At 43.6% G+C, this 24,156-nt stretch overlaps 1 protein-coding gene across 1 annotated transcript in view; it reads left to right on the forward strand.

Annotated features, from left to right (window-relative positions):
- Positions 1–24,156, forward strand: part of FUNDC1 (FUN14 domain containing 1) — a 177,146-nt gene that overhangs the window by 60,974 nt on the left and 92,016 nt on the right. The window lies entirely within an intron of this gene.

Genomic DNA, 24,156 nt, shown 5'->3' on the forward strand with positions numbered 1-24,156 from the left:
TTGCCTGCCCTTTTCCTTTCCGTACCATTATGCTACCCTGTCCACTCGCCCCACCTAGTCCCTCTCTGGTCCTCCCTCTGACTGTTTGCTGAAAGGATTGTGTGTTTAATGACATTAGCTTCGATTCAATAGATTCATTTTTACATTCTTGAACCACTACATAATGACTTGGTATAGAAACCACCAGAGGTATATTTGTATGGCCAGCCTGTGGCAATGATTCTCTATTTCTTTTACACCTTTGGCAGTAAACCCAAACAAAATAATCTCCCACTGGCTCTTGAGATGTTTCGTCAGAGCTCACAATACCAGAAGGAAGGTCAGTTGATCTGGAAAATCAGCAACGGTTTCCTCTTTGTTTTGTTTACACTTGTTAATGTTGACTCAATCTGTTTTCGGAGTACAGATTTCAGTAATGGCATTCAAGAAATCATATAACCAAAAAGATTCTATCAAAAAAAGTGAAGATATCTGCCTGCAGAATCCTCATGAAGTTCACTAGAAAACAAAACGCGCCTGAGAGCAGTGGTGGAGGGAAAGGGGGACCTGAGAAAGACACACTTTTGCTGAATAGAGAGCATTTGTGTGACTCTGGAGACTTCACTCTATTCTGCAATCTAGGTCCTTAAATGAAACGGACAAATTATACCACCACATTGTATGTATTAATTACAAGCAGAAAGAGAGAAATAACCACATCATTGGCTCTCTTCGTCTACAAGGTTCCTGTAGTCTATTTTCTGATAATCGTATCCTACGAAGAAATAAAAGTCAGAAAGGAGAGATTACCCTGTGATGTAAATACCCCATTTTATTGCAGTTTGAAGCAATAGGTAATCACAATAGCCGCTTTACGATCAAAGGGTATTTTCACTGTGCCTCTTGTAGAGTAGTTCCGAAAATGACTACCCATCAAGGTCTATATTTAGTTAAACCTCAGAGTGCAGTGTTCATGGCAAGGCATGCAGAAAGTTAATATATAAATCGAGATTTCATTTTAGCAGGTTTGACCAAACGAGTGTGGCTAAAACGGTTATTTACCAACTACAGTGTGAAATAGTCTAGGTATCTCCAGGAAGCAATGTGACACACCCTGAGGGTAACAGTGAACAGGAAAAAAATTCTTAAGAAATGCTGGCCCCTCAGTGAGATGATTGGGAAACCCTGACCGAATCTCATTATGTTCATAAATACTCATTGAGTCCCCCACCAAACATCATAGGACAACACTTATTGTAAGAATGAGTCTGTCAATTTGCATTGGGCATGTATTAAAAACATTCCAAGGGCTAACACAAATGGAATGTGTCACATTTGTATTAGGAAGGACAGTGTTTCCAGAAAAGAAAGTATTAAGTTTGGTGATAAGGAGCAGCGTATCAGGAGATTTAACCGATCTGAGAGGCCCAGTCAAGTGAAAAAAGAAGGTAAGCCTGACCTGTATAGCCATGCTATTTATATAGAAACGATATAGCTTGATTGGCCCCAGTGACAAACCCCTGCCTGCACTCACGATATAAGAACACACTGATTCTGATGGTGGTAGTGTTCCTGACATGTATTATGTGTTTGTGCAGGACTTAACCTGGGCTGTCAAGTTGAAGTTTCTGTGGCTCTGGTAAGGGTAAATAATGGGACATATTTTTGTTTACTCAGTCCACATTTGGATGTAAAGTACTTTTTCTTAGATTATACCATGGTCAACACATCTAGACGTTCCAGTCTAATACCATGGTTGCATAGCCTTACTCTGTTTTGAAACCTCTGGCTGAGATGTATTTTGTAGTTGTCACTGTTTGATTAAGACAATTTGTATTTCCTATTATATCCGAAATGATTTAGGTACGGTTTAGTATAGTGTTGTATTTTGTTTTTCATGCTGTTTTCAAATATTTTGTACATGTGGTGAAGGATAATTGTGTATTCAATGGCGTTTGGGCATTATTCCTTGAGATGAGCTCATTTGTACCCCTCTGGAATTAAAACGTGCTTGGAACAGCTCTAGAATGTAGAGCAGAGAGGAAGAGGACACAGAAATGAGGAATAAAAAGTTGAAGGCTATGAGAGTGGCAACAAAAGGCAGACAGGAGAAAGAAATGAAGTGTAGAGTAAGGGAACAATGAAGTAAAGAAAAGGAGGTAATAGGAGGGAAAAGTTTTGAAGGTAAGGTGGAACAAAGCACATGTGGCAAGAGAATGACGCCACAGTGTAAAGAAAAGAAAAAGTAGTAGGAGTAAAGATCTTGAGTAAGGGGAAGAGATAAAAAAAAAAGTTTGCAATAACTGAGGCTGAGTGGAAAGGCATGAAAGAAGGAAGAACGGATAGCTGGAATAGGAGGAAAGGGAGCATGGAAGGAAAATAGAAAGAGGAGATGGGACAATGAAAAGGCAGGCCAGGGGCTGTATCATACTTTGTGCTGCGTAGGTGCAATGATTAAGAAAATGGGGTATGACCCAGAAAAATCAAAGGACCTGGGTATCCGATAGTATAGAAAACAAAGTGGTCCTAGACACAATTTATTCAACACATTTAAATGTAATACTCATTATGAATCAGAGTTATATCTTGGGATTTAATCCTGAATAATAAGGAGGAAAAAGCAACAGAGGAACCAAATGCGTTTCTAGTCTTATGGATGATACCCAAAACACAAAAATACAGAAGTGTATGGCAATTTAAATTCGCAATTTATTTCATATACAAATATACATATTCATTAAAAACCAAGAGGTTGGGAGAGTTGTGCCAGGTGCAGTAGAAAGTGCAAAAATGCGTGCTCAAGTGAAAGAGAGAATAAATGAAAAGATAATCCAATGGTTAGAAAAGCTAAGGTACTATTCCCTTAGTGTTGAGCCTGCCCCACATATATCAATCGTACGATTTGTTTATAGTCTTTCAGGGAGAGGGCGGGGGAGGGGGTGCAGGCCTCAAAAAATGGGGGGAGATCGTCGACATTTCGACCCTTGCGCTGTAGAGGGAGAATCAACACCTCAGCTACGGGTCTTCCTCAAATTTACCCTTTTTCAATATTATCACTGTCTGCTCCTGCCCAAGAATTTGGTATGGAGACTCCACATGGTGCCTGGAGCATCGTATCCACCAGGTCCAAGCGGATGACCTCATGAAAGATCTTGTAGAACTCAATAGGGATTTGGTTAGGACCTGCTGCTTTACCCAATGGGAGGCTGTTTAATCCTGTAGCAATCTTATCAAGGGTCAGAGGAACTTCAAGTGCCGCCCTATCCCCTCAGAGAGCCAGGTAGCTGATATATCCCTGAGATACTCCTGAATGACTGTTAAGTCTCTTGGCACCTCCTCATTATATAACCCTGCATAAAACTGTCTGAAAAACTCACGGATCTCTCCAGGATCCGTTACTGTAGCTCCTCTGCCGTCTGAGATTTCTCTTTCTTCCCCTGTGTCTGCCTTCTGCCTTGTACGTAAGTGTGCCCTACCCGCTCATTTAATTAGTGACTTTGCTGTTTTTTAATTAAGAAGTTCGCTGCCACCTTGCTAGCAATACTCTCAATTGCCTCTGCTTTTGTAAGTATAATTTTGAGGAGTACTTGATCTAGAGGGTTCCCTTGCAGAAATGCTACGTTCTCGACCCCACCACCCCCTTACAGGCAAATAGTTCAAGCATGACCTATATGTGACCGCTTGGCACGCAGCAATCGCAGCCTCCCCCCTCTCCGTTATTCTGACCGGTTGTGTCCCTAAATCATACCATGACAGACCATGTCTTCAGATACCTAATGAAATCTAAGAAAAAAGAAAAAGTTGAACACCAGGATCCCCTGGAGTGGACAACAGACAGAGAAACCCCCTAATAATGTTGCCTACCCTTGGGCCCACAACCTCACCCCCCCCCCCTTCTGCCCTTTTAATTCATCCTTTTACTGTTGGGCCTTGACCTCGGAAAAAAAACCATTCTGACTTTCCCTTTAGTGATCACTTTAAGCTTTGTAGGATACAATAGATGAGCCTCAGACCCGAGTCCCTAAAAAGGAGCTATCAGCTGCCTTAACCTCCACCTTCTTTCTTCGGTAACGTGGCAGAAATCAGGTGGGGCAAAGAATGAAATACCATTAAATGTGCGCCTAGACTTGGGCTTTGCCTTTTCCATGACTTCTTGTCTAAGATAATTACCCACGTATACCAAGATTGCCCTAGGTATTCAACTTGAGATGCCCCAAAGCTTTCCTTTTGAGTCAGAGGGAACCAATGAGCTCTCTGTACCTTGTTCTCCCAGTTCCAAGAGGCCATCTCGGCAAAAGCGCCCTTCAGAGGATTAACTACAAACAGCCTGACGACTTGCCCTTCAACCCCCTTCGGCCACCCCCAACATCCTTATGTTATTCCGCGGCTGGTGGTTTTCAAAATCCTCCAGCTTCCACTGGACGTCCTCAACCGCTTTCTCTTGTGCTTGTTTGAAAGTTTGCCATCTGCTAACGTCATCCTCCAATCTTCCTGTTCTCTCCTTCCCGTGGGCAACCCTATCTGCCATGTCTTCATACAGTTCATTTTCCTCCGAGAACTTTGTATCTTTTTAGTTGCCTGCTTGGACCTCCGACTCTTTTTCCTGGCTTCTCCCTGCATTTGCGTTAGCGTAGTGTAGGGAAGATCCAGTGAGGTGGGCTGAGGAGGGGTAATTGATGCATTCTGTCCCGCCTGTTTATTTATACTACCATTGTCTTGATACAACTGTGATGTAGCTGAATAGTCCCAAATAAGCTTCCTTGCTGTCCCGGTGTTAGAGGGACTATCAGGCATTTTAATTTTTGATTTGGACTTCCTTTTCTGCTGGGTGCCCCTATGGGGTGCCTTCTGCACAGAAGAGCTGTCTGCAGAGTCCGAATCTCCAGAAAGACTCCCTTCGCTTGAAAGCAGAGAATCCGAGCCGTCATTTAAAGAGAAAACACAGTCCCCCATCAGTTGAGCCCGTAGCCCCTCCATCCTGTGCTAGCCCCTGAAACTGCAGGATATTTGTGAAATCAGCAGGCCCTGAGGGATTTAATAGGAGTCCCAGCTCCTGATTACTCACGGCATCCTCCGGTAACACCAGCTCTCCTCCCGCTGAAGTTCCAGCTTTCACCACCGCATTGATGCCAGTTTCCATTGCAGCGGAGTCTCCTATCTTGCTTGAGTGATCTTCTCGGACCGAGCCCACTGGCTCTGCGCTCGGCTTACCTTGACTCGCGTCTGCCCCAGGTGGTGCCTGCAACACTGTATCCGCACGTTGCCTGGATACTGGGATTCCAGCGTCCTCGAGGCCGGCTTAATCAGTTCCCGCTTCCGTGCTCTCCTGTGGTTTTGCGGCGAAGGACTCGGCTAAGGTAGGCTGACGAAGCGAAGTTTCCTTAGGTTTAATCGTGTCCTTCACTGATTTTACAGCTGATGCAACTTTCCGACCAGCATCAGGGATGTCTTTACTACCGCCATTGCCCTGCTGATCAGTCAGTTTCTTCGTGAGTGTCCTGTGCAACGTCCCAATAGTACGCTGCCCTGGATTCACAGCCGGGGTATCCTTGCTTGGTTCTTTAGCGGCTCCTAGGTCCTTCTGCTCCTTTAGCTGCTTCGGGCCCCTCGGCTCCATCGTGTGCCCAGCTCTGTTGCTGTAGCAGCCCTGCTATTCGTGCAAGGCTGTGCTGGACCAGCACCACAAATGAGGTTACAGGGTACAGTAACCGCCGCCTCGAGGCACAATCCTGTCGTCACGCTGCCGAGGTGAAATTCTGTAGAGTAGGGAGCACCAACATTCTCTTTAACTCGCCATCGTAAATCAGAGAGGAGGGAGAGAGATCTGCGACTAAGTGCTATGGCCTGTCAGCAGCCATCTTGCCCTTCTCTAGTCGAAAAAGATCCGATCATCAAAGCTTTTATTTTCAGTGAGAGATGTAATTCATAAACGTGGTGTTAATCAATTTGGCAAATTGTGCAATAAAATTCCAAAGTGTAGCTGAGTTATATTGCTAAAGGGATTGAAGTGGACCAGGACCCCATGGTGGAAAGCAGCATTAGGCAAGGTGGAACCTATAAAAGGGCATGCAACTGTCTACAATGCAAGGCATTCTCTTTTCACATGGTTCAGTTTCAGTGAAAAATCTATTCTCAATTTCCGCAGCAGCTAAATTGTGATGAGAATAATTATCATCTTTGAACTATTTATGAAGAATCTGTGCCTTTCTGAATCAAGAACATTGAAGAGGAAGCATCTGATGATTTTTCTCACAGCCCTGAAAAAATAAGGTTGTCATGCAGGTCGGAGTTCTGGCACAGGCTGAAGTACAGATCATTCCAGGCGACACGCTTCTGATCTAATATGTCATCCTTCATGCAATTGTTCCATGGATTCACTAAAGACACCATCAGGAAGACACAAAACTTACTCTTCCTAATTAGCTTAGTAATCTGTGCTCAAGAGAAGCCCCTCCCCGGCCTCTCAGTCTTGAATGGACACATTGTCGTTCAATGGGCTAGTCTGGGCTGTTACAGCATGCAGTGTGCCCCCTTGTTCCTTGGTCTAGGGCAGAGCATTCTGTATCCATCGAGGGGAAAAAAACTGTTCACATGGTACATAAAGAACAATTTTGCACCTCACCAGATGGAAGAAATGTACAAACAATCCCATGCTCCGTATGAGAATACAGTTCTTTAAAAGATGCCAGCGAAAGAAGTAAAAAAGAATAGGTTGGATCCTGCAAAAATGTCTCTGGCTCAGACGAAAGCAAGCTTCCTCGGACCACAGCAACAAGCTGAAGATAGTCCCAACGATCCTCTCGATTTTCTGGAATGATAACGTGCTCAAAAAATATATTGTCCCAGTATGACTCAAGTAGCGCAGAGGGATACCGTGCCTCTTGTAAAGCACACGGTTTAACGTGCAGATGAACAAATTGATTTATATGTGAATAGCTCAGTGGGTAACTGCGGTTGTCACATAATTCCTTTTATTACCTGCCTTTGTTTTTCAACAAACGTTCATTATTCCAAGGTTGCTAAATAGGATTCTTTTGGATAATAATAAATCCTTATTAGTAAAAGCAAACCCAACCACCATGTTATGTTTTAAATCCCGAGTTTCTGTATTTCAAAGTATGGTATCTACTGCACCTTAGAAGTACTTACCTCTCACACCAATAACTAGAGCACCTTACAAATAGCAACAGCAGGTGTGTGCCTGCCAGCAGCAACCGTAGCCTGGGCACAGATGTGGGAAAACCCCAGCAGCATCAATGACATTTGAGATGATGACAGCTGCCAGAACCCATTAGACAGTGTGTCTGCTGCCCACGTGCCCATAGACTGACAGAGTGCACAGCCAGGTCTGTGGACCGTGTCACCCAGCCCTGTGTGAAAACAGGCTGAGAGTGTAAGGCAGCATGCATAGCCAGGATGGTAGACTGTGCAACCAGCCCTACGATCCCATAGCCAGGGGGTGTCGGGCAAAGTGTTAGCCAGGACTATGGTGTCCACCTGCTCAGCATACCCATTGCCCACAGAGTGTAATGCGGGGACTGGGCTCGCGCAGTAAAGTTGCGCATGTAAGCTCCCCTCGTCTCTCTCACTTCCTCTGCTCTCACCGTGACTCCAACTTTCACTCTTCGGGAAACAAACAGCTTTCACGTCAAACAGACTCCACAGGATGACCACGACAAGCAACCTTTTCTCTTAGGGCAATAACTCCTTGGGGGCCGGGGCGGCTGGCACATCGCAGCCTCCCCACTTTGGGCGCCACAACCCCGGAAGACTCAACCTGCCACCCCAAACTGACACATGGCAGCAAGTGCAGAACTCTGGCTCGAAATGCTCCTTTGGCCTGCCAAAAAGCCGAAAATGTATTTTTGTACAGTGCTATGGTACCACAAGAGACGTTTCGCTGTTGTGCTGCTATGCAGCGCTGCTCCTGAGGCCGCCAGCAGGCTGCGCGAGCAGCCCTCTCCCTGCCCTTAGGCCACAAGAGATGCGGGAGTCCATGACTCCATGCAGCCCTTCGCAGGGAAGTGTGGGTAAGACAATATAATCTGCGCTTGCAGACGTCGGCACCAACATTTTGCTTCCTTTCAATAGAAAATGTTCTGCATGTAAAAGACAGTGCCTCCTTCTGACCTACAATAATACCTCAACAATGTATACAGTTTTTAGTCTATAGAACACTTCTGTGTAACACTGAGAATCTGCAATTTACAGCTCACAGAAATGAAATGGCCCAATCAGTATACTATTTCCCAAATACAGGTAAAATAAGGAGGGCAATATATGACTAGCCAGGGCATTGTATAGTAATGTCCACTCCTATCTAACTGGGCCTTATCCATTACTCAGTACTGTACCAGCCCCATAACCAGTCATCACTAGCTGAACAGACATGGAATACTTGAAGCGATTTGACATATAAAGCTGGTCACTCAGAGGACTGCACTCTAGTCCAGCACTGCAGGGCACAATTAACTGTATCCTATGAGTGTTGCTTTACATCTCACAATGGTACTCAAATATGAGACGCTAGTAACAAAGTCCATCCGAGCGGATCTTACCGACCACTTCTCACACCAAACGTGCCTGCTAAGGACCATGAACTGTAAACAGAATTTCAGACTGAACAACCCAGTGCAGTAACCATATAAATAGATGTATATGAAATACCACAAAAAGACCTGCACAGTTGCTAAAAGCTGCTCCCATGCCGAAAAACCACAAATTGCAAAATTGTCTCAACCTAATATAAACTTATTTTGGCTTGTTATGTGTTTGTCTATTTACTTACTTTTATACTATTGCGCAATCTCCTCTGATGTGTGTGTAAAACGTATCTTTTGTCTCAGAGTTTTGTCCTGAATTTTGACCTTCTGTCTTGAATATTTGTCCTGAATTTTGACCCTTTGTCCTGATTTTTCACACTCGTCGTCCTGAATTTGCACCCATACTAGTTGGTCACTATTTTTGCAATCGGTCTTGCATTTGAGCAACTTTGAGCTATTGGTGTTGTAAATAGCTAACGAGCTGTAACAATTTATAAAAAAAATTATTTTTAAGGACCTAAAATTGCCTCTCCCTATTGCACATTATAAGTGTTATGAAGCTGAAACTGATGCAGTCACAGCTGTTATAGAGGAAGAGGAAAGAAGTAAAGGAGGGAGATAGCTGGAAAATACATGCACCCTCATGGAGTGGTTAAAAAACCGGGAAGTGTAATTTCCAAAATATGAGCAATGCAAAGACAAAAGTAAAGAGGCTATGTGTCAGAGGAGGGACCAACACATAAGAAGAAGGGAAACACAAAGGAAGGGTGACAATAAAGCTAAACAAAGGCAAGCAATGGATGGCCTGTAAGCCCACTGTAAATTCACAATATGTCTTTCACAAGCAGACAGCTCGTACTTTCAGATTCTGGAGACCTAAAAACGAATACAAAAGCTGTAGCAGCGTTGTGCCTTGTGCTCGAAGATTTTCTTGAAGTGGATATGTGAGCTTTCTAGAGGTGTTCTTCAGTAAAGGGGGAGAGGGGAGTTTGGTGTAGACTTGTAAGCGAGTGAGTCCACAGGAACAGAGGTCCTAGATACTTCATAATTGTATAGAATGTCTCCTACGATTGTCAACAATCTTCCAAAGTACTTCTTTGTGTAAGGGTCAAAGGTTGGATGAAAAAGAAGCTCCAAAATAGAACCACGTCCGGGTAGGCAGTGGGGGGACGCCAATACAAATAGGAAAGCAGCGATCAGCGAGTAGATGGCCAACAAGACATGAACAAGACTCGATGCGGCGGCAGTCGGGCTATTCTGAGAAAAATATACCTTTTGTAAACGCAAGCGCCGCATCCGTGAAGCGGGCGCCGTGCTGATACACAAGACCCAGGAAGGTACATAAATTATAAAACGTGCAAGACCACATGTTGCAGGGGCAGTCTGCTGGGAGGGTCCGAAACATGCAAAGGTGGGACTCTTGAAGTATGCTATCCAATCAAAAGCAGGCATATATGAAGGGCACAGACACAAACAAATTGAAAAGATGAGAGGTGCTGCAAGCAATAGTCTACATAACAACATGCCTCGCAGAGCAATGCACACCCTGCCCAGGCTCGACCTAAAAACCCCTGCTCTGCCATGGAGTGCTGAAGGGAAAACAAAAACACAAAAACAGTAGTTGCCTGAATGTGAGCAGTGGAAGGACGCAAGTCATCAAATCAAAGGTATACCAAAGAAGATGTTCTCCAGAGAGATGCACAAACTCAAGAGGAGAAAGTAAAGCGATCAGATCTGAAGCAAGTAAAAGAGAATGACAAAAAACTAATTGTAAGCAATGGCTGCTCCAAAGGTTACTAAGTTTTGATATTGTCCCTAGTATGACTTTGACAGTCGACATCTGAAGGCGGTTTGTAGGCTAGACCTAAAAATCGAGCATTTTCTCAGCCAAGGATCTTGACATTAATTAGATGAGTCCTATATAGCCAAGCATATGCATGCTGTGCCACAATAAAGCTTGACCTTTTGTCCATGCATTAATTTGTGCCCTTGCTACAATAAAGCACATGCTTCCACTGCTTCTCAGTTTAGATCGCCCCCTCTCATTGCATATTCCTTTTCTTTGACTGGTTGACGGTGCCTAGCGGTAGGGGTGTGTGTGTCAGCAGCTAGCACACCAAGTGATGTGTCAAATGCATGCTCTAGCACAGTCAAACAGAACAGATGTGCTGACTATGGTGATGCAACATTTTAAGTTATTTGATTTTTTACAAAAAGGCTGAGGACTAGAGTTGCATACTTAGGATAGAGTCCTTGCACAACCTTATTTATAAACTCATAGTCTTATATAGCTTTATTCGGAGTCACAACAAACATCCGTAAAAGCAATTACACAGATAAAAACAACAAATATCGAATTCATTTCATTACATATAAAAACGGGTTAAAAGCAGAGCCATCATACGATCAAAATATTAAAAAACTATTAAATTAATTGCAATACTTATAAAATGTCTTATAAACATAAGGCCGAAGTACTAAAATACCACTGCTACCCAGGGTTCCATTACACGTTGTAACGACCGGGTTCTCGAACCAGATGGGATCAGCTCCTTGGAGCACCTCCAACCCAGCCGGAACGTAACCACCTCCCTCCTCAGGACCCATCTATCCAGGCACCTGGGTACCTACCTGAGGATGGGGAACTCGCAATATACAAGCTCATATCATCAGAAACACCACTAAATCTATAGGGATTACTAGGAATACTCACTGATTACTAAGGACATCCATGCCCTACACCACACTCATACTTCATAGTCTCGCGACCACATGGGTCCAGACTAATCTACCCTGGGGCAGTTCTGATTATTTACCATTACACACTGATTACCATCAGTGCTCACTCGACACGCAATCCGGCGTGCCATACACACTGAGCTGCAGCCCCAGTGCTATTTTTATCCAGTCCACAATCCGGCGGACCTACACATCAGGCTTCCACCTGATGCTCTCACTAACGCCACTTTCCCTAGAGGCGATCTCATTACACACCGTATCCCCCTGGTGCTCTCTCAAGCCACAATCATGTGGGTATACACACTGACCACAATCAGTGCTCTCACTAACGCCGCTACACAACGACGATCACTTTCCTATGAATACCTTCAGCTCTCTCTCTCTCTCTATGTTGGGAAGTCTCTCTCACTATTCACTAAGGGTTCGCTACTACAATAATATTATGGGATGGCCGAATCACTTAGTGTCAATAATTCCCTAGCTCAAGGGCTCCTCTCTCTCCCTAATTATTCAGTGGCTACTTACCGGATCAGGGGCAGCATCTGTTCTGGCTGTAACACCTGACTAGAAGGAAAGGTTACCTGTGCTTTAAGAACAAGAGACACACACTGTATGCAAGAGTTATTCCCTGATTTAAACGCTCCTATTTCCTTGTGATCCATCAGTTGCTAAAGCATCTGGTTAGAAGAAAGGCTCGCTTTATCATAAGAATAACACATGCACACTGGTTCACTAAGAACTGGGGTATCTTTATTACAATAACATTAGAATACACATACACAAATCTGAGGGGTCTCTGTAACTAACAGGAACTATAACACACCGCTGAAAGAAAAGGATTAGACATACAATAGCCTAGGGAATAAAGACAAGATTAAGGTGTAAGTGTAAAGCAAACTAATTTAAACTACCTCACCTATTAGAAGGAAGTTTTATCTCTCTCTGGTAGGATCAGGGCTCTCTGTCTCTCCCTCCGTCACCACAGCTTCACGCCTCTGGCTCAACTGCTTCAGCTGACAGCCTCAACTCCTCCATCTGCTTTAATGCATTCTGATAAACTGGCAGTCCCAGCTGATAGTTCCAACTTTGTTCATATGACTGCTCTCTCCAGCTTCAGCAATCATCTGCCTTCTTTCTCCATTCCAGAAAACCAATAGAACTGAACTGCACTCTGCAGCTCCAGCAAACATCCTACTCTCCACTCTTCAAGAACCAAACTGACCACTCCTCCTCTCCTGCAATTCGCTAATATGGAATCCTCTCCTCTAGTGGAAAGCTCCAGCCAGCAGCCTCCTCCCACCAGGTCCATGCACCGGGCTCCTTGCTCTAGACGCTCCCACAGTGATCAGCTGCTTGTTTCGTCTAGAGACCTGAGCCCAGGGACACTTCTTGATTAGATTCAGCTCTGGCCGGTTCTCTCCGGTTCGCTTAGGGCGAACAACAGCTCAAAACCAAAATATTACCTTTCCCCTTCAAGCATCTCAGCTCTGCAGGGATCGAAAGCAAAATGGAGTCTCTAGTTCTGGGCCTTGTAGGCCTGAGAAGGATGAAATAACCCTTAGCTCTGTCAGAGGACCTACACAAACCATACCAATATGTAATATAAAGTCAGGACCACAGGATCCACCCTCTACTATAGGCAGGTTAATGAAAGGACACATAATTATGTCAAAGCCAATAGGCAATAGATGGATTAGAGTCAAGAATAAGGGATCTATCATCATATAAAGCAGCTATCCTCTTCTAGGTCTGGAAAAAGGGCTTAAAAGGGCCAACACAAGGTAAGAATACAGACTATAGGTGTGAGCAAGCTTAAAGTCTTCATCACTCCGAAATAGAGCCAAAAACCCTGTCAAGACACACGTTTATACAAATATAATCCTAAAATAGTTACTCTGCAATAGTACAGTATTCCACGTGTTCCCTTTCCAGATTTTGTTATTCCCAGATACCTTGATGACCGTGGCTCATTGATGTATATTCCCCTTACTATACTCTATATGGTACATGTTGTCATCTTCTTTCTAGCGTAAAAAACTGCCCAAAGGAAGTACAAATAAACAGGGCGGCATTGTTTAAAACTTAGCTGGCTTATAATTGAAAAAAAAATACAGCTTCCTATATTTAGAGTAAAATGTTCACAAAAGAACCACATGCATGGTGTTCTGCCGCAGCCTACCATCACGCGGACAATTTACCAGTTCTGTTGACCACTCGCTCACAGTGGGAAAAGTACATAATCTGTGAAATGTATCCAATCTTAGACGTGTAAGCAAAAATCTATGCCGTGAGCTTAAAACAGTTGTAAGGTAAGGCTGCATATTTAATAATAATAATAAAGAAGCTTATAGAGTGCCTGGTAACGCCATCCCAGCGTGTCCCCGCGCTGTGGAGAAACAATAGCCTACCTACAGTTCAGAAAAAAAACACCCTCAATTTCTACTTGACATTATATGGAGAACAAGCGTGTTTTGAGAAGATTCCTAAACCTGGACTCAGAACACTCTCGTCTAAGGGATGTCGGGAGATTGTTCCAGCTGTGTGCGGCTAAGACCCTGAAAGAGCGACCACCCATCCTGGCTTTCTGGATCCTGGGGATAACTAGCTGACCTGACCCTACCGATCTCAACTCCCTGCCTGGTACGTATCTGGTAACCAGGTCTCCTAGATAGGAAGGAGCTTTATGCCAGAGAATACAATGGCATATGAGAAGGGATTTAAACAGGATTTGTTTCTTAACAGGAAGCCAGTGCAGGGCTACCAGAGTGGGTTTAGCCTGCGCTCTTCTAGGGAGTCTCAACACTAGCCTAGCTGTGGCGTTTTTTGTAGAACCTGTAGTCGGCCTAGAATCTTTTCAGACGTTCCCAGATATAATACGTTCCCGTAATCCATGCGGGACATGATGAGCGCCTGAGTCATTGTCTGCCTGGCTTAATGGGAGAAGATCCAACATTTTGTTCAATGTTTTTAGTACACCAAAGCATTTCCCTACCGGCCGCTGTATATGAACTTCATAGGAGAGGGCGGGATCCACCCAAATCCGTAAGTTCTTTGCCTCCTTACCGGGAGTCGGAGTGGGGCCCAAACAAGGTGGTTAGTATCAATTGGTTGTGTAAAACTGAAGTTTTAGGGAGTTTGGTTGTCAAAGTAAGTTATTCCTAGTGAGCCACCACCTCTGTTTTCAGTGTCTTCCTGCTGATGGTAACTAGTGTCTCTGTTTTTTTTATAAGCTTAAAATATCAGAAATTGGTCAGATTTTTTTTTCTTCTTTTTTTACAGGCGAATATTTGGTAAACAAAAATATGTTTAAACCTAGCTGAGTTGTCTTTAAAGTACAATGGTAGAAATGCAAGAGCGGTCTCCTATTTGAAAAATAATTTCAAGTGTGTATAAACAAAAACAGTATGACCAACCCTATACCACAGTGTGTTCAATATGAAATCCTGTGAAAAAATTCTAACATTGCCTCCATCTTTGCATCACGGAAAGGCCTTCTACTCTCTCTAAAAGTTCTTGGTAAATGCAACCGATTCCTGGTCACAGTCACTGGAACTGGAGCACACAACATTGAACTTAATTCTAATAAATGAGGTGGTATTCATTTTTATATCTTGGGTTATCCATATTTTAACAGTATTGAAATCGTTTATAAAAGTAACTGTGTAGAGAAACCAAAATGTTCTTCATTAAAATAACATTTAACAAATATTTCCCTTTAATATTGTAAGTGAGAGTTTACATAGGCTAGCTGTTTTGGCTAAAGTGACTGTTCTATTCACCAAAGCTTGGACCACTTAAAATAACAAGCATTTGCAATGCAATAGGTCTCGCATTACTGAAAGTTTGAGCAATTGGCATTGCTAATGTTATGTTATGTTAAATATTTTTATATAGTGCATGGCTGCCCCAGCACCTGGGCGTCCCAGCGCTGGTAGACGGAAAGTCAGGGGAGGAGAAGCTAGACAGAAGAACAGCGATCAGGTATAACCAGTATCTGAATGTCCAGGGGAGATGTGCGCACCAGGCGTGCACACCATGAAGCTAGATGGACGAGAACAGCCAGGTTTTAATTGATTTATTTATTTGAACCTTTATTATTACTTCAAGCAGATACAAATATGGGCCTACAACCATCCCGGCCGGCCGCTAGCCAAGTCATAAGTACAGCAATCAATATAGGAAAAACAGAGCAGCCCAAGAACCGGGGTCTAACGAACGTCCAGGATATGACTCATATTCAGGCGTAGTGCCCTATATTCAGGATTCATGAAGGTTCATTTTATGATAAGAAAAACTAAGGATCAGTGCCGTATAGTCATACATGGTCCTACAATAACAAGCCTGAATCAGGGAATCCGCAAATAATGCATACACAATTTAAGTATTGGGAGTAAGGTATAGGAGTCAGGACATATGTGACCACAAACCCATTCCATAGCAAGCTACGCTCCTACCCTCAAATCGAAACATATTGCAGGAAACATGAAAGAGGACGACACCAAGAAGGAAGAAAGACAAAAGGGCTATAGAAACAAAGAACGGACAAAGTAACAACCCCATCCCCCTACCCCCCACCCTGCACGCCTGCAGAAGGCCACGGCCTACCTCCCCACCACCCCCCCAGCAGCGTGCCTGTCGCCCTAAATGAGAGACCCAAAATATAGTAAAGGAGGAGAAAGAAGAAAAGAAGGAAAGAAAAAGTGGAGAAGGGCCCTCGATCTCGCCACTCGGCCCCACCCCCAGCCCACGGTAAACATCCTAGAAACATAATCAGAATAGCCACGGAAAACATTAAGCATTGAAGGCATCATCAATTAACTCCCCGCCGAATGTCCCCCAAATCACCATCAGCCATCAATAAGTCCACCGGATCATAGACAGTGTCACCCTTGGCCTTTCCTATCAATAGCACCAACATACGTCCGTTTCACAATCGGCAGACAAAGCTGCGTGTAGGGTCCAGGAGATCCGGGCGGACCGAGCCGCGTAATTACTCCATGGGACTGCAGCAACCAAAACCCAGCCGAATGTGCATGAGGAAAATCCATATGAGTCGGTATCGACACCGATAAGAGCTTCAAGTCCGAACACAGTCTCACCGTCCAAGGAGAAAGAGTCACACCATACGGCAAGCACTGAGATGGCACCTGGGCAGCCCAAGACATAGACCGGCGTTGTTTCCCCGGCCGCTGATCAAGTATACGCCCCAACGAATCACTCATGCGTACTACAAAGCTATCCAAGGCGATCTCTTGAGCCGGGTCTTCCAGCGTCTCAACGAACATAGGCATAGCAGAAATTCTTCACAGACATTGGGGCAGGCACATCGCCGTTTCCTTGAGATCGAGATGTGTCCGTATGGAATGTCAGGACAACAATGGCGGCCATCCTTCTTCCCAGATCTTGGGCGCCATGGATCAGGGCCGCATGCAGGGTCGTTAGAGCAACCAATATATCTTGGGACGAGGGCTCAGTCTCGTGCCGCCAGACCCCTGAACACTCCCGCACAGCGGCTCTTCCATTCAAATGCAAGCTGCGTAGGAGGGTGACCGCCGCCATCTTAGCTGATCCGGCCTCGTCCTTCTTCACCTCACCCCGGAACCAGGCCCTACACCAGGGCTCAACAGGATGTACAGTGTGGAGACAGAAAGTCTAGGCAGGCCATCCAGCGAAGAACCACCAAAGGGCTAAACAAATTCGCTGCTGCTCCTCGGGAGCTGCCCACCGATTCCGGGGGAAGCCGTTTGTCATGCCCGGACACAAGACCGAAAGGGGGGCCAAATTTCACGTGCCCCCCCCCCCCCGATCCTGCACCGCCACGCACCCACACAAGGCACTCCGCTAGACGGACTGAATCGCCGCCGCCTCCATCGGCCCAGCACACCTCCGGAGCCCACCGGCCGACACCACACCTCCACCAATGGCCGCTGTTGTGACAGTCGCAGCCGGTTGCTCCTCTCACTCGACACCCCGGTCCCAGCTCCGTGAAGGCCGCAGAACAGTCGGGGACATTTCTTCGGATCTGCCGCACGTAGAAGCCCCAAAAGCAAACGGTAAGGGAGAGTTTTCCTTTGTCTTCTGAAATATGCCGTTACGGCGCAGGATAAGTGTCAGGATGTATGTGCGGGTCGAGAGGGCTCTGGGAGCCGAGCGTCTATGCGGCCATTTCGGTCGCCCGCTTGGCTCCTCCCCCCGAACAGCCAGGTTTTGATCGGTTTTCTAAATGCCCAATGATCTTGTGTGCTGCGAGCGGCTAGAGGAATGGAGTTCCATATGGCAGGGACCAGAGCCCTAAATGAGCGACCCCTGCTCGGCTCATATGCACCCGAGGAGTGCAAGGCAGGTACAAATCAGCATAATTATTATGCACCATGAATAGCTCAAACTTTCAGTAATGCAAGACCTACGTTACATAGCATGCTTTGCAGGAGACATATTAATCCTCTTCTACCTTGATTTAGGACTAGGCAAAAAACAGATCTCTCCAGCAATTATGTTGACGTTGCAACCAAATAAGCAGAACAGATTTACTGCCACGTTTCCCTTTGTAGCCAGTTTCTTTGTGGCAGGGCTTAAAAAGGAAATGTACAAGTTGAGGCTCAGCTTTTGCGTCGGAGATGCGTCTATTTTGGCACAACATCAATACAAAATCAAATTTGTTAAATATTGTAATGCACTCAAATGTACTCATGATAGACCTGCTAAACATATGTGAGGTCTTAAGATCTGCTGTCAATTCCTGTGAGGTCATAGGTTATGATTCCAATCCCTGTGATGGCGCATGTGAACATGTGCTCTGATGCCACTTCCCGTAATTTCACCTCGAGGTGATGTCCCCCATTGTACCCAACTTGAAGAGTCCCCCCCCCCCCCCCCCCCCATTCCTTTTTTAATACTTGAGGCCCTGGCCAAGGCAAATAGGTTTCTAAGAGTGAGGAAGCGCCAGATAGCCTGCAGTGCTATATTTGTAAGCTTTCTTTAACACTTTTCCATTCCTGAAGGAGTCCTCGAAGGAACAAATAAACTGCTACAGCGTAAGGGAACTGTAGTTAGCCGGTGCTCCAGAGTCCAAAACGAAAATGATGTACTCAAGTCCCAACCAATAAGGACGCACCAAAGAAAGCCAGAGACGTGAACCAATGGTAAGAGCAGGTAGTATTTCCCTTTGTAGGTAGATTACAGCAGGTCTTGCAGACAGCGCATGCGTGCTGCCAAAGCTCGACCTAAAAGTGACTGCCTCAGATACTCAAAGAGCACATGCTGATTAACTGGATATTCTCAGTTACTATGTAATTGCTCTCTGCAAAGTCTTCTGGGAATCCAGAAAGAAGCCGGTTTGCTGGTGCTCTCCTTGGATTATTCACTATGCAGCTGTTGGGCATCCCAATTTCTTAGGCTTTGGATGAGCAAAAGAGTATTTTGGGTGCTTTCTGATTTGTTTGCCATTTGTTTCTTAGGAGATCATTCTTGGGTGTGCGAAATGAGTGTAATTTACTTTTGTGTAATTGTGTGAAATTTTAGAAAATTCTGTGAAATGTGAAACCGGAATCTGTTACGATATTTTAGTGCAAGATGTGAGGATGCTTTTAATGCTGACAAATTGCAAAAGAACACAGGTGCTTCAAGCAGCAGCCGTCCACGTTCCGGGTGTTGGTGGCGTAATAGTGGAATTTCACTTAATAAGCCCAATGTGGAAATACCAAAAATGTGCAGTATTATGCTCATGGAGCACAAATTACTCTTTATCCAATTGCTCTTATCATCTGAACATAAAACTATTGTACCAGAGTTCACTCCTCAAGAAAGAAAAAACACAACATGATTTATATGGATTAATTCATGAATAAACTACACCAGGGCCGCCTATATGATTTTATATAAGACATAATAGAAAAATGTTAAAAGATAACTAGAAAAATGTGCTAATGTTGTTTAGCCAGTGTTGTTTAAAATGAAGATGTTTATTAACTGTGCTATGTTTTCAAAAGCATGATGAAACTTTCTGCTTTGCTTCATACACTGTAATTAATTGTTTCTGATGGCATTTTTAAAACGAAAAAGGTTCCTGTGTAACTGTATAATACTGGTGTAACTGTATAATACTGGTTGTCATAGACTTCCTTCAACAAAGGCCTTTATCTCTGCTGCACTGAGCGATATCAGATGCTGCGCAACACCTAAAAAGTAACCGCATTTTAAAGACTTCAGGAAGAGGATTGGTGGCAGCTCCAGAAGCATGAACATAAAAATAAGAAGCACAGTCCAGAGCTACCTTTTAGGTAATGGAAACTGAAATAGCAGTTGGTTAAGGTAACCTATTGCTGTGATGAACATTATCTAATTAAGATCACCAAAAGGCTGGAAGGTGTAGCTTCCTATTGCCCGAGCCTTTCAAAGCGAACATGCTTGGCAAATAATGTAATCTTTGAGCTCACTCGTTAAATCATTTACCAGTTTCTATTTTAAATGTAGGAAACCTATTCGATAACTGGATTATGGCTCCAAATCAGCTCAAAAGCAGAGGGGATCTAGAAATATAATACATTCTGTTCATATTCTCGCTTTTGGGTGGAACATCAGTTCTATTTGGTGAATTTTCTTGTTCAACGAAGGGTTTCCCAAATGTGACAATCATAACTAGGGAAGATGCTTGTGTACAAACAATATCGACATTTGACAGCATTGCGGTTTGTGACAAATGCCAGAGATCTGGTGTGACCGGATTTAAGTAGATACTAGATTTAGGGCATTTAGTACAATCTTAGAGTAGATTAAGCATTTGTGTATTTGCCCGACATGGGTGAATTACGGGCACTATGTTATGCACTTTAATACCCCCCCAGGTTATATTGTTCACTCACAAAACTAAACTAAATAGCTGAATCTAAAATAGATGCATACAGTAGCATCTCTCAAGACCATGTATTTGGCTTGGTAATAGAGAAAGTTGCTGGATTTCAGGGTAGAGTAATTTTGACTACAAAAAAGGATGTGTGGCCGACAAATGCCCATCTCTTTTTTACTTATATTTTGGCCTGCTGATTGGGTCCCTAAGGCTCACTTGTCATGTGTGTGGGTGGATTTGCTAGTCTGTACATGCACAGGGAGTTTGATAGGTCGTTGACCTGAGCACAGCCTCCCTATAGAAGAATAACACACTCCAAGTGCTGAGGTCTCTACGTCTGTGGAGTAATGTTTCTTGTGTCCTCATGTCTGAATACGGTCTAGCTCCATATCCATGCACTGTCTATGACACCGTTTAGTAGCTTCTGGCCACACTCCTTCAAGCTCCAATAGACCTGCCTGTGATTAAGCGCTATATAAATACCAGTTAACATTAACATGTGAGTTGTAGGAATCCGAAAAGAATTGGATAGGTCACCTCGCCCAAGGTTTGTGACATGCTTCAATATTGAAGACCTAACCACACCAGAACAAATGTAAGAGACTCTTTGATTCCTGGTTATAAACCCAAGGACATTTGGTATGAATTTCAAATGTATCTGCTTTGCTTAGTCCACACTCAAGTTCTACTAGGACATAACTCGGTATTGTGAATTCGTTGAGATTTAAAAATGGTGGTACTTATTTTGGTGTTTGCGTATTTTAGTACAAAATGTGATTTTTTTTTTTTTGTTTGTTCTCATCTCGTGGTACATGTTTATGGAAACTAACAGTATTGCCTCTTCCAAAGTGAATAAATAAATATTTTTGGATAAACATGAAGTATGAAAGTCACGGGTACACCTCCGTGGGCTTAGGTGCATATTTCAAAAACCTGTGTAAAAACAACGGATCATGTGTATTTGATAGTTTTTGGATGCAATATTATCTTTTGGAGGATGACAAAATGAATGGCAGAGAATTGGTTAGCAGTAACGCCTCCTGGTTACAGCAGCATGTAATCACAAGACTTGGAGCAAGTGCTGTATCATAAACTCAGTAATTAGCATTTACTAGTCTTGTCCGGCAGCAGAAATTCCATTTACTGTATGGTGGACGATACCTGTGTAATATGTACTCATAGCACGTCAGGTGAATACATGTTTCTGCTTGCCTGTGACTTCCATGAAAGAATAGGGTGCTGCCACGCTCTTTACTCTCTAATGCTAAGCATATGCATGGCTGTTTTGAGCTGCTTGCTGCCCTTTTCTGTTGAAGTGTGTTCTATGCCTACCATGCCTGTTTTGCTGTCCCCATTAGTGTCTGTTTGTGACTATGTGGCAACTCTCGTCTCCTGGCTAGGGGAAGAGAAAGGATGGCTGAAATAGCCCGTAGGACAGGCTTCTCCAGCTACCCATGAGTAGCTCTCCTGTGTGCGTTCCAGCCTACTTCGTTAGAAGCTTTTGCTTGGTTGAATTAATATTTATAAACCAAAACTGAAAAGTGGGTATTCGAGATGAAAATGTGTGCATTTTTAAAGACCATAATGTCCAAAAATATTAAAAACTGAAAAATGATAATCATGCAGCATTGGAAGATTTATTAAAAATATTGTTACCTTTGAATTATTACCTTGATGCTAGTGGTATTGCCATTGTGGCTGTTATGTATTACCCTTGTAGAGGCATTCAAAATTGAGCAACCCTTTTTTACATTACTGCTGGTAATCCTGCTCTGAGGTGATCACAGCGGGTAATCCTGCATGTGGTTATCACTAATCTAATCTTTTTTTGGTGTGTTGGCACTAATAATATTAGTAGCGCAGAATGGTTTTCATTGAATATAAGTAGCTATTACTGTTGAAAAGGTTGGAACCCCCTGCTGTAGGATTACCCCTGCTGTAGGATATAATGTTTATTGTTTGGCCTGTGATGTACTTTGGGCTGCAGAAGCCTTGTTCATTCTGATAAGAAAAGCCAATTTCCTCTTTGTATGGTGGAGTGGAGATCACATTTATTCCTCTTCATCCCGGAATTATTTTTTGAGTGGACGTCTTTTCTGTGTCTTTTTGAAAAGCTCTTGACTTTGTACCCCTTTTCGTATCTCCTTTTTATATTTGGATATCAAATGTTTTTGGAACAAGAAAGTACGTTGGGTTATTTTGAAGAACAACCTAAGTGTATCTGGAAGGGTATTTTTGTATACTTCCATAAACCTTTTGTTGCGATTCGTAACAGTATTGCTCATACAACTTACAGTTTGAGTAGAAAAGGCTTTCTTATGAAAACAGATACCATTTTAGGTGAGTTGTAAGGTTCTTCTTAGCTGTAACATCCTGCTGAGACTACCTGTTGGCTGGTAGAACCTTCAGTTAAGGTCATTTTATCTGCTTTTTTCTTTTTTTGTTCCTAACCACAATCGGCCAACTGTTTTGTGACACAATTACTCTCATGGTACAATGTTTAGCAAGTTCTCTGTGATAGTGATGGCTGTGTTCCATTACGTAGTAGGGGTCTGTGCTTTGGCACAGTGTAGACATGGCCATGTTTTCTGGCACAATGGCTGGGGAGCATACACTGTGGTCTTCTCCCATGTAACCGGGATATTCTCTGGTAATTTGGTGATTGTGCCCTTGAGGAAGTCCCCATGCCTGTACTATAGTTCAAAAGAACCTTTTTTTTTAACCCATCCATTTTCTTTTAGAACAATTATATCCTTAGCTGGCCCATATTCTGAAGGCAGTGAACGCAGGGACCATGTGAAGAATACGTTGGGCTCAGTGATATAAATATAACCAATAAACTGTTGGTGCATTGCCACCTTGGCCATCTTTTACTTTGCAGTGCCTTTTATATCCAGACCAGTTACTACTTAAGCAGTGACAGGTCTTCATTTGACACTTTATTACCCATAGGTACGAAAGATTTGCATACAAAGCATGCTTCTGCAACACCTGTGGGTATCATTTTTAACACATTAAGATGCACGAAGGCACTGAATTTTCAGGTCTAAAACATTGGTAACAGGATGACAAATGATGAAGCATCAGAAAAAGTACAGATGGTAAGGTGTATTCAGTGGATCAAGGTTGCTAGGTATGGCTTAACTCATTCCTACTTGCCCAAATTCACAAAGTATTAAAAACACAAAAACCTCTCTGCTGATATGTTCCTCCTGTTACAAATTGGTGGTGCCACAACTGGAAGCTCATCACTACCACATATTAATGGAAAAATATTAATGGCAAAAGGGCTGGTGGACACCCAGACATAAAGGCTTTGGACCCATCCTTCGTTTGTCACCCATCACACTTCGTAGAAGCTGTCTTTTGGGTTTTTTAAGAACCGTTATGATTGCCAGACAATGAAGGGTTTTGGAAGCAGCTTGCACCAGCCCATTTACTCTGTTAGCGCCGGCTCGAACAGAACCAACTACTAGTGGGGAGTGAAAGTGGGGATAGGATGAGGCGCAATGCCCAGAGCTGCCGACTTTGGAGGCGGGGAACCAGCTCCACATTCTGTTCTGGGCAAATCACGTAATCTTCACATAAATTAATGTGTCCTTAACTGGTGCTCTGGAAAAGCGCCGGTGTTGATTAAGTGCCGATGCTGAGCACCGAAAACCACCGTGCTCAAATTAAGCACTGAGAACCCTGTTTAAAACATGTGTTTTACAATGAGGTATAAGACATTATGTAGAGCCCCTCTTTGATGGATACACTGTGAATTGGTTATTCAAGAGCCAATGGAAGTTCCCTCATACATTTTAGCCTGAAATTAAACAATTGTTATCCCTTTGTGTATACGTGATTAACCTCATATCGTAACAAGTTCATTTCAATATTAGCTATACTCTATTATGCAATGCTTCACCTTCATCATCGATAAAAACACTAAGATTTTTGTTGCCACGAATTGCCTATTTTATTTATACAAACAATGTTGCTGAGTCACTGTAGGTTCAGAAGCTGTTTTACATAGAACAGTAGTTTAATGGATAGTTGGCGGGAAAA

This window comes from Lissotriton vulgaris, chromosome 8 (assembly GCF_964263255.1).
Source record: "Lissotriton vulgaris chromosome 8, aLisVul1.2, whole genome shotgun sequence".
NCBI lineage: Eukaryota > Metazoa > Chordata > Amphibia > Caudata > Salamandridae > Lissotriton > Lissotriton vulgaris.